Consider the following 18,086-nt stretch of genomic DNA (forward strand, 5'->3'; position numbering starts at 1 on the left):
TTTTTTCTCAGCAAAAGAAACAATAAGAGAGGTAAATAGGGAGCCTACATCCTGGGAACAAATCTTTACTCCTCACACTTCAGATAGAGCCCTAATATCCAGAGTATACAAAGAACTCAAAAAATTAAACAATAAGAAAACAAATAACACAATCCACAAATGGGCCAAGGATCTGAACAGACACTTCTCAGAGGAGGACAGACAATCAATCAACAAGTACATGAAAAAATGCTTACCATCTCTAGCAGTCAGAGAAATGCAAATCAAAACCACCCTAAGATACCATCTCACTCCAGTAAGATTGGCAGCCATTATGAAGTCAAACAACAACAAGTGCTGGTGAGGATGTGGGGAAAAGGGTACACTTGTACATTGCTGGTAAGACTGCAAATTGGTGCGGCCAATTTGGAAAGCAGTATGGAGATTTCTTGGAAAGCTGGGAATGGAACCACCATTTGACCCAGCTATTCCCCTTCTCGGTCTATTCCCTAAAGACCTAAAAAGAGCATACTACAGGTACACTGCTACATCGATGTTCTTAGCAGCACAATTCACAATAGCAAGACTGTGGAACCAACCTAGATGCCCTTCAATAGACGAATGGATAAAAAAAAATGTGGCATTTATACACAATGGAGTATTACTCTGCGTTAAAAAATGACAAAATCATGGAATTTGCAGGGAAATGGATGGCATTAGAGCAGATTATGCTAAGTGAAGCTAGCCAATCCCTAAAAACAAATGCCAAATGTCTTCTTTGATATAAGGAGAGTAACTAAAAACAGAGTAGGGAGGAAGAGCATGAGAAGAAGATTAACATTAAACAGAGATGAGAGGTGGGAGGGAAAGGGAGTGAGAAGGGAAATTGCATGGAATTGAAAGGAGACCCTCATGGTTATACAAAATTACATACAAGAGGAAGTGAGGGGAAAGGAAAAAAAAAACAAGGGGGAAAAATAAATTACAGTAGATGGGGTAGAGAGAGAAGATGGGAGGGGAGAGGAGGGGAGGGGGGATAGCAGAGGATAGGAAAGGCAGCAGAATACATCAGACACTACTATGGCAATATTTAAATCAGTGGATGTGTAACCGATGTGATTCTGCAATCTGTATATGGGGTAAAAATGGGAGTTCATAATTTACTTGAATCAAAGTGTGAAATATGTCAAGAACTATGTAATGCTTTGAACAACCAACAATAAAAATAAAAATAATAAAAAAAAACTAATGAGAAAGTAGTTAGCAAAAATAAATAGGTTACATTTTTTATATGCTTTGAAAAAAAAATCAATTGACTTTAAATTTAAAGTATATCAGCTATGAAACAAGGTGTTTTAAACACATATATCAGGAAAGAGCACAGTTATGTAGATTACATTGTAGGAAAGGGGGGGAGAAATAAAAGTATATTATTGTAAAATTCTATATACTCTGTGAACGAATACAATGTTGCTTATAAATACAGTGTGCTGTGATAAACTATATATGTATGTTATTAACCAACCATTAGCAACCACTAAATCAAAAAATGTTTTTTAGCTAATAAGCGGATAAGGGAGATACAATGGGATCATATATTCTTTCAGTAAATTTATAATTCCTTATTGGGTGAAATTGAGAGCATCTGTTTCAGTCTTTGGCTACTCTACCCTATATTTTCCAGTCCCTCCCTCTGCCCATCCAAGAGTCTATGCCTGTACTCCTCTACCTAATAACTGTCCTTCATGAGCAACCTACTGAGGGACTCATGTCACAGACTATCATTTTAATTGAAAACACACCAATCCATTACAAAAGTTTGGACTTTTCTGGTAGCCTAGTTTAAGTCACAACCTTATTGTAAGATATATAAGTATATCTAAACCAAGAATTATGACCTGAGGTCCTTTAAGTAGAGCACTCAATCATATGTGCCTGTTGCTAAATGTGAAATATTAAAAGTTTCAACTATATCTGTATCAGATTCTGAGGAGCACACAACAGTACCACATAAGACAGCGTAGCTCTACGCACAAGTTAGCCAGCAGGCGGTGGCTCAAAGTGGGTGCTGACTTCCAGCAGCAGAACCTATCCCATGCCAAAACAAAAGAAGGGGATTCCTGGAAATGGTGCCCACTACCTAGATGTTCTACTCTTGATGCCAATTATTATGTGCCGCAGTCTGGCTGGGCACAATCAGAAGCCACTTGTCAAAAGAAACTATCTTTATTTTTAGAACCACACACGCCAAACAAAACAGCCTCTCACAAAAAATCCTCAGAGCCTCAACTGCCACCACCGGCTTTCCACAAGCCTCTCTCTCCCACACAAGCTTCTCCCCACCTCCCACAATCCTCCTGCTCTTGAGGCCGATTGGCTGGGTCACGTGGGCGGAGCCAAAAAAGTCCCCCAATGAGCAGCTCCGTGGTCTGAAAGGGCAGGGAAACAGCCCAATGAGCATCACCGCAGAGGAGCCAATCAGCTAGATGTTGCTGGGGCCGAGGAGCCAATCAGCTAGATGTTGCTGGGGCTGCTGTGAGCCAATCATCAGCCCGCAGCTGGAAGTTTGCTGGCAGCTGGAAGTTTGCTGGGGCCCCTTCGGCTGTGGCTCTCAACAATTATGCTCCCCTTAAAGAGTAGGAGAGATCCCTACCCAACATTTGTATTGGATGCCAAGTCTGATGAGGACACACACAAAGATGATATAAAAATGTTTACTATTTATAAAATGGAGGGTTTTGAGGGAAAATAGGACAGTTCCCTCAAGGTCTGAAAAAGCCAAAGAGACTGGCTGGGTGTTTCCATTATGACTAGGTAGTGGGGCTGGAGTAAGAGTTCCTGCACAGAGACAGGGACTTATATACCTTAGGTCTCCCACAATGCCACAGGAGAAGGTATTGGACTTGCTCATGGGCTTGTTCTGATGTGGGAGGGGAGAGGCCTAAACAATGTTAGAAGTCAAACATCAAAAACTCTCAGAAATTCTTTCTTTGTTACAATTAACAATTTGACAAGAAATAAAGTGATGATCCTAAAATGTATATGAAGGAACTCGAATAGGCAAAATTAAGTATGAAAATAAATGATATGTAGGACAGACACTATTTGAATTCAATATTGATTATAAATCTGTAGTCGTCAATCAGTATGAAAGTACATAAAACCAGATAATATATGAATGAAAAAAGAAAAGAAAATCCAGAAGTAAACATGCATGTATTAGAATTAACAACTTTTGGCAGAACTTCAAAAGTAATTCACTTAAGAAAGTATAGCCTCTCAACCCATGGATAGCAAAAAGAAAGAAAAAAGAAAACTTTAGTACTACATACTCTTCCCCACAAAAAAATAATTGACATGTAAATATATGTATGATTTAGAACTATAAATTTCTAGTAGAAAATTTAGAAGAGAATTTTTGTTATCTTGAGCCATGCAAATAATTCTTAGATATAACAACAGAATCATGATGCATAAAAAACATGATAAACTAAACAGAATAATAACTGAAAATCTCTTCTAAATTCATTATTAAGACAATTAAAAGGGAAAACACAGACCAGCAAAAAATTTTGCATACATATATCTGGTAAGTGACTTACATCTGAACATGTTTATTTTTTTAATATTTATTTATTTATGTATCTTTAGTTTTAGGTGGACACATTATTTTGTTTTTATGTGGTGCTGAGGATCAAACCCTGTGCCTTATGCATGCTAGGTAGCATTCTACCACTGAACAACAACCTTAGCCCCTGAACATGTTTCTTCATAGCAATAATATTGATGTTTTGGCCTTGATTTTTTTTTTTAGTGGTCAATGTATCTATGTCCTGTTTCATTTGCTGATAGCACCACCTTCCAAACCCACACCACTTTTGGGATAATATGTCCCACAAGATGGGGGAATTTCACTGCTGGAAAACCTATATAAAAATATGAAAAAGCTCTGAAATATGAATAAAATGTTTCAAACAGAAATTTTGCCACAGATGTGCAAATTTAAAATAAGAGCATGAATATATACTCAACCTAAATATTTGTTAGAGAAACGTAAATGAAAATGTTACTACAATATAATAGAAGAATAAAATGAAATATACATATTGTACCAAATGTTGGTGAGAATGAGGATCATATTAAAGTATCATATATTGCTGGTAGGAATGTAGAATGACACAGCAACTTGATAAAACAGTTTCTTTTAATGCACGTTAAACATTCAACCATATCAATCAATCACAGGACAACATACCCAAGCAAAGGAATAATAGCCTACAATAAAGAGAGATCAACTTTATTTTGGCCTGGGGAAGGGGTGGTTAATCAGTTATTAAACCAAAGGGTGCTTAATTTCTGAATCACATCACAGTCCATTTTATTTTTTATTTTGAGTTAGGGTCTAGCTATCTCTAAAGTTCTCTAAGTTGCTTAGGGCCTCAATAAATTACTGAGACTGGCTTTGAACTTGCAATCCTTCTGCCTCAGCATCCTGAGTTGCTGGGATTATAGGCATGCATCACCTTGCCCAGCTTGGATCAGCTACTGATACATAAAAACTATTGCTGAATCTCAAAAAAAAAAAAGTATGGAGAAAAAAACAACCCAAATATGAAACATTGCAAAGTCTATAGTTGTTTTTTATATAAAACTTTGATAATTTAAACAAATCTAGAGCACAAGAAAGTAAATAGAAAATGGATTAAAAACAGGGTCATATCAAAGAGAAATATTTTCTATCTGACATGTGCATGGTAAAAATTTGCTCCCATTCTGTAGGCCCTCTCTTCACCTCATTAACTGTTTCTTTTGCTGAGAAGAAGCTTTTTAGTTTGAATCAATCCCGTTTATTGATTGTTAATTTTATTTTTTGTGTTTTAGGAGTCTTGTTAAGGAAGTTGGTTCCTAATCCAATATGATGAAGTTTGGGGCCTACTTTTTCTTCTATTAGGCACCGGTCCATTTCCTAGGTCCTTGCCACTTTGAGGTGAGTTTTGTGCAGGCTGAGAGATAGAGGTTTAATTTCATTTGATCCATATGGATTTCCAGTTTTTCCAGCACCATTTTTTAAAGAGGCTATCTTTTCTCCAACGTATGTTTTTGAAGCCATTGTCTAGTATGAGATAACTGTATTTATGTGGGTTTGTCTCTGTGTCTTTTATTCTGTATAACTAGTCTACATATCTAGTTTGGCGACAATACCATGCTATTTTTGTCATTATTGCTCTGTAGTATAGTTTCATGTCAGGTATAGTGATGCCACCTGCTTCACTTTTTTCGCTAAGGATTACTTCAACTATTTTGGGTGCCTTATTTTTCCAGATGAATTCTCGGATTGCTTTTTCTGTTTTTAAGAGGAATGATGTTGGGATTTTAATTGTAATTGCACTAAATCTGTATAGTATTTTTGGTAGTATGGCCATTTTGACAATATTAAATTCTTCCTATCCAAGAACATGGGAAATCTTTCCATCTTCTAAGGTCTTCTTTAATTTCTTTCTTTACTGTTCTGTAGTTTTCATTGTAGAAGTCTTTCACCTTTTTCATTAGTTTGATTCCCAAGTATGTTTTTAGTTTTTAGATTTTTGTTTTTGTTTGTTTTAGGCTATTGTGAGTGGGGTAGTTATTACTAATTTCTCTTTGAGAGGATTCACCACTGATATATAGAAATACATTTGCTCTATGTGTATTGATTTTATGTCCTTCTGCTTTGCTGAATTCATTTATTATTTCTAGAAGTTTTTCTGGTGAAATTTTTGGATCCTCTAGGTACAGAATCATATCGAGTAGTGATAGCTTCAGTGCTTATTTTCCTATTTGTATCCCTTTAATTTCTTTTGTCTAATTGTTTTTACTAGAATTTCAAGGATTATGTTGAAGAGAAGTGGTGAAAGAGGGCATCCTTGTCTTATTCCAGTTTTTTGAAGGAATGTTTCCAATTTTTCTTCAACATCATTTTACAATGTTGAGGTATGTTCCTACTATTCCTAGTTTTTCTAGTATTTTGAACGTTAAAGGGTGCTGTATTTTTTCAAATGCTTTCTCTGCATCTATTGATATAATCAAATAACCCAATCAGATACATGGGCAAAGGAACTGAACAGACACTTTTCAGAGGAAGATATACAATCGATCAACAAATATATGAAAAATGTTCAACATATTTAGTAATTAGAGAAGTGAAAATCAAAACTACTGTAAGATTTTATCTCAATCCAGTCACAATAACAGTTATCACAAATACAAGCTGCAAGCTGCCAGGTATGGTGGCACACACTTGTAATCCCAGTGGATTACATACAATACAGTAGATTGCTTATAAAGCCAGGCAAAACTCCATGGATTAAAAATGAGGAAAAGAAGATATTCTTTAAAATATTTAGATATGTATGTGAAGCTCATTGTTGTCTTGAAAAGGGAATATATATATATATATATGTTTTAATTACCCCCTATGTTAGGTAGGAAAATCTAGAAATTTCCCCTCTTTTTCCCAAGAATGAAGATCAGGTTGGGAGGTCATATGCATTTGCCTTTATAATGACTCATGGGGAGAGAACATAGCAGAAATATCAAAGTAAGAATGTGAATATTATTAAAATTCTGAATAATAAAATATTATTAGGTCAGATATCACTTGTCCATTGACACAAATTAAGGATATAGCAACCCATAGGAAATTTGTGGACATGATGACGTTGAACATCTTATGAGGTTAAAACACTTCCTTGGTAGGGGCCAATTGAGAAATCATTATTAATTAGAAAGCCTTATGTGAATGCTGAGAACCCTCTGATTTGTTGAAATGCACCAAGAGGGCTATGCAGGGGGGCAGTGTAGAATCTATAAGCATCTTCAAGTGGAAACACTTTCTCTGCAGGAATTGATATAAATTTCAGACCAGAATCTTTATAAATACAAGAATACAGAGGTCATATTGAATTCCTGAATTCTCTTTACACTTATGAGGTCATGAGTCTCTATTCCTTTATATACCCTCTATACTCAAAAACTATTTTGAAAAGACTTAAGGTACAGAGTACATTGAAACCAGACTGAGTTATCCAAAGAGACAACTTGAATGAGAAGCCAACACTACAAAGAGTTAAATTAAAAGAATAAATATCAAGTTCATATACTATAGTATAATATTTTATTGAAATAATATAGACAATGGAGTTTCTCAGAATTAATACATTAGTTAAAATAAAAGATATTAAACTTTGTTTACATATGTGAACAAAGTATTTACAAATTTGAACCTTAATATATCCTTGGATATGCCAGTCAGTTAGAATACAGACGAACATTATTTAATTTTAAACATATATTAAATGTTCTTTGAAGCCATAAAATTGAATAAAAATATAGCAGCTATAACAACTGGGTTCTATTTTATTGAAAAATATGCTTATTTTTAATATCAATTTTAAGGCTAAATTTTAGCATGAAAATTTAAAACTGTTTGTTGTTAGTGGACAACAATCTTTTATAAATATTCCCTAAACACTCTTGCAATATTCAAGGTGATTTGCTTTAAATGGCAGAGCAACTATCTGAAAACTGTTTCTTAATATCAGCTTAGATTTGTTAGGTCTGAAAAAAAAAAAAAAACATATTTATACTTCAATAGTTCCCAAGCAATCTGCTTTGTTCTGCATGTGCTTCAATTCAGTTTCATAAACAAGTTGTATTTTAATCCACTCTGCTATTAAACTGATAGCTCTCTTTTTCTTTAAGTTTCATAGCATAGACTTACAATAAAAGTTAAAATGAGAGAACATTTTTTAAAAGCTTGTAGTTTCAATAGTTTCCCAATCATTTTTTTTTCATTCTGAATATATAATGATTCTGAGTTGCTGTTTTTTTAATAAGAAGTGTTGCTATCTTTTTACATTTTTAAAAATCTCATTTATCATGAATATATTCACTTAGCTGCATTACTATTAGGACATATGAGTAATAGCTATTTAACTATAAATTATAGAGTAATCAGTATTTGAGATGATCAAATGAGATAAAATAAAAGACCTCTGCCCTCTAGAGATGTGCAGAATATCTTAAAAATGACTCTATTTTCTTTTCTCATATTATCCCTCCTGTTCCAGTGTAAAGTAATTAAAAATGAACTCATTTAAAAACTATTTATTTCTTTGTGACAAATATTTATTATAGAATATTACAGAAAGTGGACTTTATTTAGGATAAATAAAATAAATATTTTATCATTCAACACACAATGCAGAATTATTAAAAACTACATATAATAATATAAAAATTATTTATATCAATGATCCAATCAAAATAGAGATGAAAGCAGTTTGTTACATTATTTTTTTAAGTTTCAATGTTAATATTTTTATCTGATATTGTCAAACATGTCTATTAAAAATATTTTTATGTTTTACAGAAAAAGTGGGCATACTTTCAAGATTAATTACATTTAATAGTGAATACATAAATCAATATTATCCTAACACCAAATTTACCAACCAACATGAAATTCCATGTCACTTGCATAAAATATAAATACATTTAAAGACTTTTTAAAAATTCCATCTTAGACAAACAGTATATTTAATTTCTTCATTTTCTTGTTTCTTAATTAAAATATAATTTGTAAAAGCATTAATTTATACAAACCAATATTGAAAGTAAGATATAATTGACATGTTAAAAATAAACATGAATGTGAATATTCTGGAACAAGTTGGGTTAAAGTTTATGGTCTTCTCATCATGTGTCTTTTGATTCTGGTTAGTATTTTTCTTCTATTTTTACAGGAGTCTATTCTTATAAAATGTGGATAATCTGCTCATGTGTTTAAAATAGGAACTCACATTCATCATTATACTTTATTTGAACATCCATGTTTTAGTCATTTATTCAGTAAAAGGGAGATACTTGCTGTAGTCATAACTCCTAAGTTCTTTAAAATCAATTTAGAGGTGGCGAAGAAAAATGTAACCAAAGATACAAATTAGGCAGAAGCGATTGTTGCAAAGTTTCAACAGAGCAGATCTGGAAATATGTTGTAACCTTAAAGCATTATGTGAATTTAAAGCTGCTGAATTTGGCAGATCAGATCTGAAAGGCAATAAAGACACTCTCTTACACATGATAACATTTATACTAGCAATAATATGAAAACAAAAAAACAAAAGTGAAATGTGAGAGAGAAAAAGAAGAAATACATTGACAGATTGGAAATGGGTTGGGGCATCAATACATGGGGTCATGTAGCTGGTGAGTCCCCAGGCAACTTCTCTGGATCCTGACTGGGAAGTCCCCAGTAGAGCATCCTCTCCACTGGTGAGACTAGAAAGTCTTATTCCCAATGGGCCTCTTTAAACACAAGTTAGAACAAAGAAAACTCTGTTCAACAACCTGCATGACTTATTGATCCCCTTAAGGACATTTCATCCTCCCAGGGACTTAACAGATCCCCAAAGGGAGAGAGCCTTTACCTTGAGATCAGTGAATGTTTCTGAATTCCCATGAGTGAACAAACTCAGGGAGAAGTTTGCATTTTTTAGATGTTCCATCAAAGATGCACAAAGGTCATGACAGGCACATGGAGAGAGAAGATCTTTAATATTTTCCTTAGCCCTTTATATGCTGAAATACTAGAATGAGGTCCATAATAATGCCACAGAACATAATTGCACTTGATGGTCTGTAATTCAAAAGTATATACCCATAATTAAAATTTCATTTATATTATGCTTTTCTTTTCCTCTTCTTAAGTTAAAAGCCCCAGGATTTTCTCTGGTCATTAGAATATCTTTCTTACAGGTTCTGTTCAAAATTCCTACAAGTTATTTTTGTTTTGTTTTCTGTGGTTATTTGGGGGGCTTGCTGAGGATCAAAACCCAAGGGTCATGTATGCTAGGCAAAGGCTCTATCACTGATCTACATCCCTAGCCCATTCCTACAACAATTATTGTTAGTAGGCTGATAGGCTCTTGATTATTGCCTTTAATTTCCAATGTTATTTACACTTTGATCTGTCCCTGGGTTATAGTCCCCTAAGGCCTGCAGTAATATGGAGTCTCTTATAGCCTTAGGTTTGGTTTTGTCCGGGACTAACATGTTGGGTACAGTTTTGAACCATCCTCAAAGAAGGTTGTCTCTGAATAAAAAAAAAAAAAAAAAAAAAAAAAAAAAAGAGAGAGAAAAGAAAACAAAAACGTCTTGGCCTATATTTAAAGCAATTATATAGTATATTCCTGTGGTATCTTTCAATAGCATCATTGTTTTTCCCAATAAGCCTAAAATAATTACTTAAATATTTAATCCTATCTTGGTATTGGCTTCTCAGATGTCTGAATAAACACAAGTTTATTTTCTTTCACTATAAATATACAAAGATTGACCACATAGTTAAACATTCTATCATTCTCTATTCTTCCCTAAATCACTCAGCTGTTGTCTTTTAGAACTTCATTCTTTTCTGTAAACATCTAATAATAGTATACTTAGAATAATTCTCCCATAGAGAAATGTTGTCATTTTATATTTGACTGAAAATAAATCTGTGTACTACAATCATAATTGGAAGAGATGTATTTTATTGTTATGGCTTGTCATTGACTATCTTCTTGTTGAAGTGGCTGTACAACCACTAGAACCTAGCTGATGTCATGGGGAACTATTCATTTCTCAAATGCATAAATATATTTTAATTGATAATCTTTTTTATAACTGTCATGATTAAATGAATCAAAATACTTGAATTTAGCATACATTCATGGTTGTTTCTTTTAAGAAGTAATTCTTTCCTCACCTAAAATTTTAAACCAACAGTATATGGCCTACTAAGGAGAATAATATGCAAAAATAATTCACCCATGTAATTCAGATCCCAATAAGAGAATACTTGACCCAAATATCACCATTAATTGGGAAGACCATAAACATATCCCATTTTATAATAAAAACCAGTTGCCAAACCATGGATTATGTTTGATGCAAGATTAAACAGTACATATAACCTAATCAAAATTTTCTCTTTATAAATTATTTGTGAACATATAAAGAAATAATTAAACATAAATGTAGTAAATCTCCTTCACATGCTGCTTCTAGGGTTTTAAAAATAACTACTTTTCCATTTGCAGTAATCTCTATGTTTATAATGCTATTGACAACTTTATCACTGAGAATACTCTTTGTTCTCAATATTTATGTCATTGATCTTCACATTTGAAGGAAACTTTTGTGATATATGGAAATGTGAGTCAATTATTTTTCTTCAAAACTTGGAAGATATTTGTGATATAAGATTTCATTTTTCTATTGATGAGTCAGCTGCCATTTGTGATGTTCCTGTGAAGTACATGTGTCTTGTTTTCCTGAGTTTCCTTTTATATTTTCTTTTATTTACTTTGCAAATACATAACATGATATATGCCTTCAGCTGCATTCTAAATCAAAACTTGAGAAAGAATGTTGGTGGAAGTCATTGACTATTGGAATGTTCTGAAGTAAAGGGGAGTGAGTGAAGCATGAAAGGGCATTGGAGGAAAACCTAGTCAAACAATATGACAACAGTTGCAATGGAGCTCTATGTTCCAGGAAGCCATGCAGTCTTTTCTTTCTCTACAGATTATGTTAGGTATTCATTGCATGAAGATTTCTACTGTGAGAAGAGTTCAATCTCTTGAGTGAATGAGCTCTCCTTAGTCTAAGAACAATAAACTGGAAAAGAGATAATTATGAACTATTGGAAAGAATGGTTACCAACAGAATGGAAATCTGTGTCCAACCTGATAAATAAAATCATGCTGGGATATATACTGTGTAATGACAACTTAGTTGTACTTAGTTGTAATATATTCTGAATTTGTTCACAATGGAGATTGTAATTGTTTTCAAGTTTGTGTCTTTGAATTTATTATGAGTTGTGGAATATTCTTAGCTTAATAATAATATTGTTAATATTAATAATAAATATTAGTAACAGTAATATTAATTAGTAAATACTATTATTGTTTTTTTTACATAGGTTTATTTTCACTTTATCACTTTGTTCTTTTCCTAGGACTTCAATTACATGTTCACTAGAATTTTTCACTAAATCAAACATATGTTAATTTTTTTTTTACTTACAATTCCTTTGTCTTCAGTATAAATACTTTATTCTAGTCTAAATTTATATTTAAATGTTCCATTTGTGTATATTTCTGATCTAATTTTTACCCAGATATTTAGTAATTAATTGATGTTATTGTACTTTTACATAGTAAAATTTGCATTTGATTTGGTTTATAGTTTCCTTTTTCTGCTGAAATTATCTTCGTTGTCTTTAATTCTTTGAATTTATTAATCAGAAACATTACAAAGCTCTTATGACACAACTATGTTAACTGAAGTCCTGCCTGTGTTCTTCACTTTTTAAATTTGTTGTTTGTTTGTTTTCATTCAAGTTATGTTTTCTATTTTCCATGGTGATTTTTGACACTACATTAGAAAAAATTAAATGATTTATTATTAAATAACGTTATTTCACTCCATGAAAAAATTAGATTTGCTTTCACTGATAAATGGTACTTATAATCCTAGATCACATTTGGTAGGAAATTGATAATATTTAAATATGAGTTTCATTCTGTGAAAGCTGATCTATTTCTCATGTATTATTACTCTTAGAATGCAGTGTTTTGATGTGTAGACTAAATGTCTAGAAAGACTCTGAGTTCAAATTTTGTCTTTTCTGCTCTATGAGTCTGCCTACAAATGTGATTGGATTCAGAGTTTATGAGTACCTTGGACTTGGTTGATTTCTATCATGCCTTGTATTTATCTATTTCTTACAAAAAGAAAAAAAAAATATCTTCACACAAATATTTCCCACTGAATTAAATTATAAATAAAATGGTAGAAGACAGATACTTTTAAGTTAGCCGAAATAGACCCTTGGCCAAAAGTATATATGACTACCCAATAAAGAGAATATACATAATTTTCAAATAAATATAAACCATGAAAAATGACACTATCAAACAATTTAGATGCATTATACAAAGGTTACCTCACAGTCTCGTAATGCAAATGTTACAAAATCTAATCATACTTTTTACCTTAATATAATTATTTTCTAAAATAATGATCATTTCATTGTTTCCTTGTAGAAAACAATGGCATAAATATTAAAATTGCTGATATCCTTCTATGTCTCTTTCTCTTTTTCAATATTGTTCATAATTTTTCTCTCAACACTTTGGAAAATTTTCAATTGCCAGTTTTCCATTTCTATTGTTCTGCCTTTAAGTGTGTCTTATTTTTATTCCACTTAGAAATTTTCTAATTTTACATTATATATTCTGTATTCTAGAATGACAATCTTCAATATGAAAGTACCTTTGTTATATTTTATAAAAGAAAGCTCACTATAGTTTAAAGTTGCATAGGAATTACTTTTCAATGATAACTAAGAATGCAATTTACTACTTCATAAAACATGCTTCTTACAAGATAAAAATAAATTTTACTGGCATTAAGTGCAAATGAAGTCACATTGATATACAAATACAGATTTTTTTTTACAAACAGCCCACTTTCATTAGGTGGTAATGAACATTAATTACCATCAAGTCACAGTGTGGTGACTGTCAAGTGTCCAATACTTATCAGGTTTCACAATCACTGCTGGTGGTGTGATATGATTCCTCAAACAAGGTGATTCATTGAAAGCACAAAACACTGTAAAATGATACCCTGCTTTTAGACCCATCTTAACACTTAGAATATCAAGAAAAACTTGACACAATGAACACTATATTTTTAAAAATCTTTTTAATCGATTTGAGGTTTACAAAGGTAAGAAGAGTTTGGGGTTTATTCTGGTAGTGTTGACTCACAATTGATAATATTGCTTCACTACCAGAATGAACTGTTTCGTTACTCTAAAATGATTAAATTTTAGCTGTCCTATTTCAAGAGGATGATAAACTAAATTTTAATGTTCTAAAAAAATAAATAAATAAATAAATTTTAATGTTCTTTTACAAATCTTATAACAATTTCCACAGATTTTAAAAATGATTGTTTTACCAAATAAATTTTAAAATGAACTTGATTTATACTGACTGTAGATGTTTTAAAAGCTAATATAAATGATTGAGTGATTGCTGAGCAAAATGAAAAGTAGGGAATTTAGAAGTTTCTTTTTAAAAAATTCACTAATCATTGCTTTGTTTATTTCTATCTATTCTATATTTAACTATAAGAGACATCTTGAGTTCAAGCATTTATTTATTATATTTTTAAGACCTAGCAAAGCAGGGATGAAAAAAATCCCAGATGTGTGATATTACTTTACACTCCTATTAGTATTTCTTAAATGATTGTTGTAATAGACATGTTTCTAAATTCAGGATATATTGCCAATTTTACATAAAAAAATCTTCCTTTATTCTTCAAGGTTGACTTGTTTTAAACTTCAAGTGTCAGTTTAAATATGATTGTACTCTCACTAATATGAAGTGTCCCAACATTATTTTTATGCTTTTTTGTACTATTTGTTTATATATTTACATAGACATATATTGCATATACTATATACCTTAAATATTCTATTGTACCAATTGCTAGTTTCCCATATTGCAACATGACACATAAGAAAATATCTAGACAATTAATCATTTTATTCTAAGTACCCTTGAAGGAGTAATGCTCTAGTTTGAGAAATTCCATTTAAGGTATTGTTGTTGTTTAGTACTTCTTCAGTGCTGTGACCAAAAGCCTGACAAGAACAATTTTAGAGGAGGAAAAGTTTATATTCTGCTCATGGTTTCTGAGGTGTCAGTTCATAGATGGCCACCTCCATTACTCTGGGTGAAAGGTAAAGAAGAACATCATGGCAAAGTATGGTACAGAGAAAAACAGCTGGGAACATGGCACCAGGAATTAGAGAAAGAGCTCTGTTCACCAAAAACAGAATAAACACCCCCAAGGGAATGCTGCTCAATGACTAACCTCTGTAGTCATACCCTACCTGCCTACACTTACCACCCAGTTAATCCTTATTAGGGGATTAATGCATTGATGAGGAAAAACCTCTCATGACCCAATCATTTCACTTCAAAGCTTTCTTCCATTGTCTCTCACGTGAGCTTTTGGGGAACATCTCCTATCTGAAACAATACACTAGTTATCATGCAAATTATCTTTTCTGTAGAAAGAAATGTATATTTTTGTTTTAAAGGAAACTCTCAAATTTTCTACTGTTCATTGTTAAAATTATATTTGCCAACAAGTTCTGTTTGCTGACAATGGAACATAAAAAATGATGCACCATTTATAGATCTCAGCAATTCCTCCTAAGCACTTGCCAGTGCCACTCAAAGGGAGTCAGGAGTTCAAAACTTAATGCTCTAATAAAGTCCTACTTCCCATAGTGAGCCATTTGCAGTGATACCACATCATCAGTAAAGTGAATCCAGATATCCTATACATTATGGCAAACAGTTTCAAACCTCATCTCCCTACAGCACTCCCAGTGAAATGAAGCTGAATAAAACAAATCCTGATTTTTCACATTTACTGTTATTAAAGAAGGGAACAAAGTAGTGCCAAGGGGAATGAAAGAATAAAGCTATGGCTATTCGGTTGTGAAGAAAGTAAATTAATAAAACTAACCTCATTTCTTTTGTACATGCTTTCAGTAGATGCCCCTGGAGATCAATTCCCTTTATGGAATAGAGAAAGTTTGGGGGATGCACTATGAAGATTTGTAACTGGGTCTCTCAGTAATATTTGCACTAGATATGTCACAAGGAACTAATGTATCACCTTGTTTGCCATCTGATGCTTGGTTTCTTTTTCTATGTGCTCTTCTTTTCCCATGTTTACTAGAATCTTTGATAGATATTATATTTTCAATAAATATGCCATGTAAAATGTGATCAGGGGAAAGAGCAAAAACAATCCTGTGTGTATACTCCAGAGAATTCTTTAAATCTTGAAAATCGGATAATACTCTAAGCTCATGTAAAATATTAAATCCATCTTTTGCCATTGCTGTACAAAAATTAATATAGTATGCTAGGAAAGCCTTTATCCACTATGACAAACTGAACAACCTCCAGGCTGTTCATCTGCCAAGATGAGGATTTTTTATTTCAATGGCTAGCTGAGTGATGTATGTGCAGATATTTTCAAACCTGTCTGCCTTCCTGTCTCTTTTCTTTAGTGGATTCCATTTAAAAATTAGTCCAGCATCATTGAATAGCATGCAATATAGGAATGCACTTCTCTCAAGAGATAGATGTGCACACAGACATATTTCAATTTTTAAAGAAGAGAATGAAGCCAAATACTCCAGAAAAAATATATATTTGTCAGAATCTGAATCTACCAATGATTTTAGACTTTTCCCTTGATGATGGTTTTTCCAAGATTTTTTGTTCCATATAAATCATCTCTTCTGCATTAAATAACTCAAAATATGAAAGATACAAAATTATCATTCTGGTATAATTCAACAATATTTTATAGAACAAAGAAATTGTACATTTAGTATAGTATATTTTTGTTATTCATAAATAATGGATTTGTGAACTTAGTTTAACTATGTAGTATTTAATCTACTGTTCTGATTGTTATGAATCAATGAATCATTATATCTTGTATATAATACATAAACTTTCCATATGTTCATTTTCCTGTAATACAATCCTTTCTAAATTAATTTACAGAGAATATATTCCATTTAAAAAGTGAATTTATAAAATTCTATGGATCTACCAGTTAAAATAAAAGATGTAGATTCTAGGTTAGAAAAAGACAGTAATCAATTTTTTGTTCAACTAACCAGCTGGCATGAAGAATTTCCTGAAATTGTGAAGCTTCTTCTATTTCTCTTTTCATTTTAAGACAAATTGCTTTTTTTTTTCTTGATCATTGCATAGTGACAACTTTTTAAGTGTCGAATAGTATATTATAAACAATCTCCAGCAAAGTTGGCAGAGAATGTTGATTCCTGAGTTTTTTTTCCTAAGTATTAAATTATAGAAGGTGAGTCTTAGGATATGATATTTAAAGAAGATTTCAGGTTGGTTTTTAAGGAAAGATATCCAGTCCATGATTCAGGAGCCATAACATAAGCAGAATAAAAACAAGTAGGATGTTCTGAAAATATTTGTGTAAAAAATTTTGCTCAGTTAATTGCTGAACATAAATTTTTATCTATGAAAAGTGAGAAACATAAAAGTGGTTAAGCATGAGAACAATAAAGTGGAAATATTTTCTGAATATTGCATGTATATTATTTAGTTCTCCCTAAGTGTATAAAATCAGGACTTCATGCTGCACCCAAACACACACATACACAAAATGCACATATATTCAGACTAAAATATTCAATATTTTATATCAATTTTAGGAATTAATCTCTTTGTTGTTCATATAATCCTTTCACCAGCAGAAATTCCTTTGTCCTTTTTTGGGAAAATCATTAATTCTGAAAACTCATATCCATCAAGTTCATATTTTATATTTCCACTTCGATTTGGAATAAGCCAGGTTTCCAAATTCCGCTGGTTCCTTTTAGAAAGAAATAAGTGTTATCAATATAGTAGAAGCCAAGCATTTTCCACATTAAAAGAGTCATTCTTTCCATAACATATTTTAATAATGCAGATGAAAATGTTTTTAATACACTTGTTTTACCTCTAAAAATCTAATTTAATCCTACATAAATAAAAACTAGGATTTAGCAACAATACATATGTACTTAAATAGATGCTGATATTTTGTTTAGTGTAGTAATAAATGCTGATCAACTCAATTTGGTTTTAATATAGTGTTTTAAAAATCTAGCCTTTGTGGGATCCAAGATGGCATGCTAGAGGAAGGCCGCATTCTGTGTTGCTCTGGGACCTGGGATCCAAGTAGTGGGAATACTGTTTCTCTGTGAGTGATTAGAGGACCCTGTCAGCTCCTTCCCATAGGAATCGCAACTGCCATGCCATGTAGGTTTCCAGTCCTCAGCATCAGCACAGGACTCCTGGCCACTAATCCATGAATGTCCTCTGGGTGCCCAAGTAGGACCACTGGCATTAGCACCCATGCAGGGCTGCTGGCTGGTCACCTATGCAGAAATC

General features: G+C 32.3%; 1 long non-coding RNA gene across 1 annotated transcript in view; it reads right to left on the bottom strand.

The window, feature by feature from the left end:
- The window catches only part of LOC125612865, a 16,182-nt gene extending 3,054 nt beyond the window's left edge, over nt 1-13,128 (bottom strand). The window contains exons 1-2 of the long non-coding RNA XR_007343340.1: nt 13,118-13,128; nt 2,120-2,128 (exon numbers count right to left, since the gene is read on the bottom strand). This is a non-coding gene — a long non-coding RNA (uncharacterized LOC125612865). The remainder of the gene's footprint in view (nt 1-2,119; nt 2,129-13,117) is intronic.
- Between the last annotated feature and the right edge of the window lie 4,958 nt (nt 13,129-18,086).

Source organism: Marmota marmota, unplaced genomic scaffold, assembly GCF_001458135.2.
Source record: "Marmota marmota marmota unplaced genomic scaffold, marMar, whole genome shotgun sequence".
NCBI lineage: Eukaryota > Metazoa > Chordata > Mammalia > Rodentia > Sciuridae > Marmota > Marmota marmota.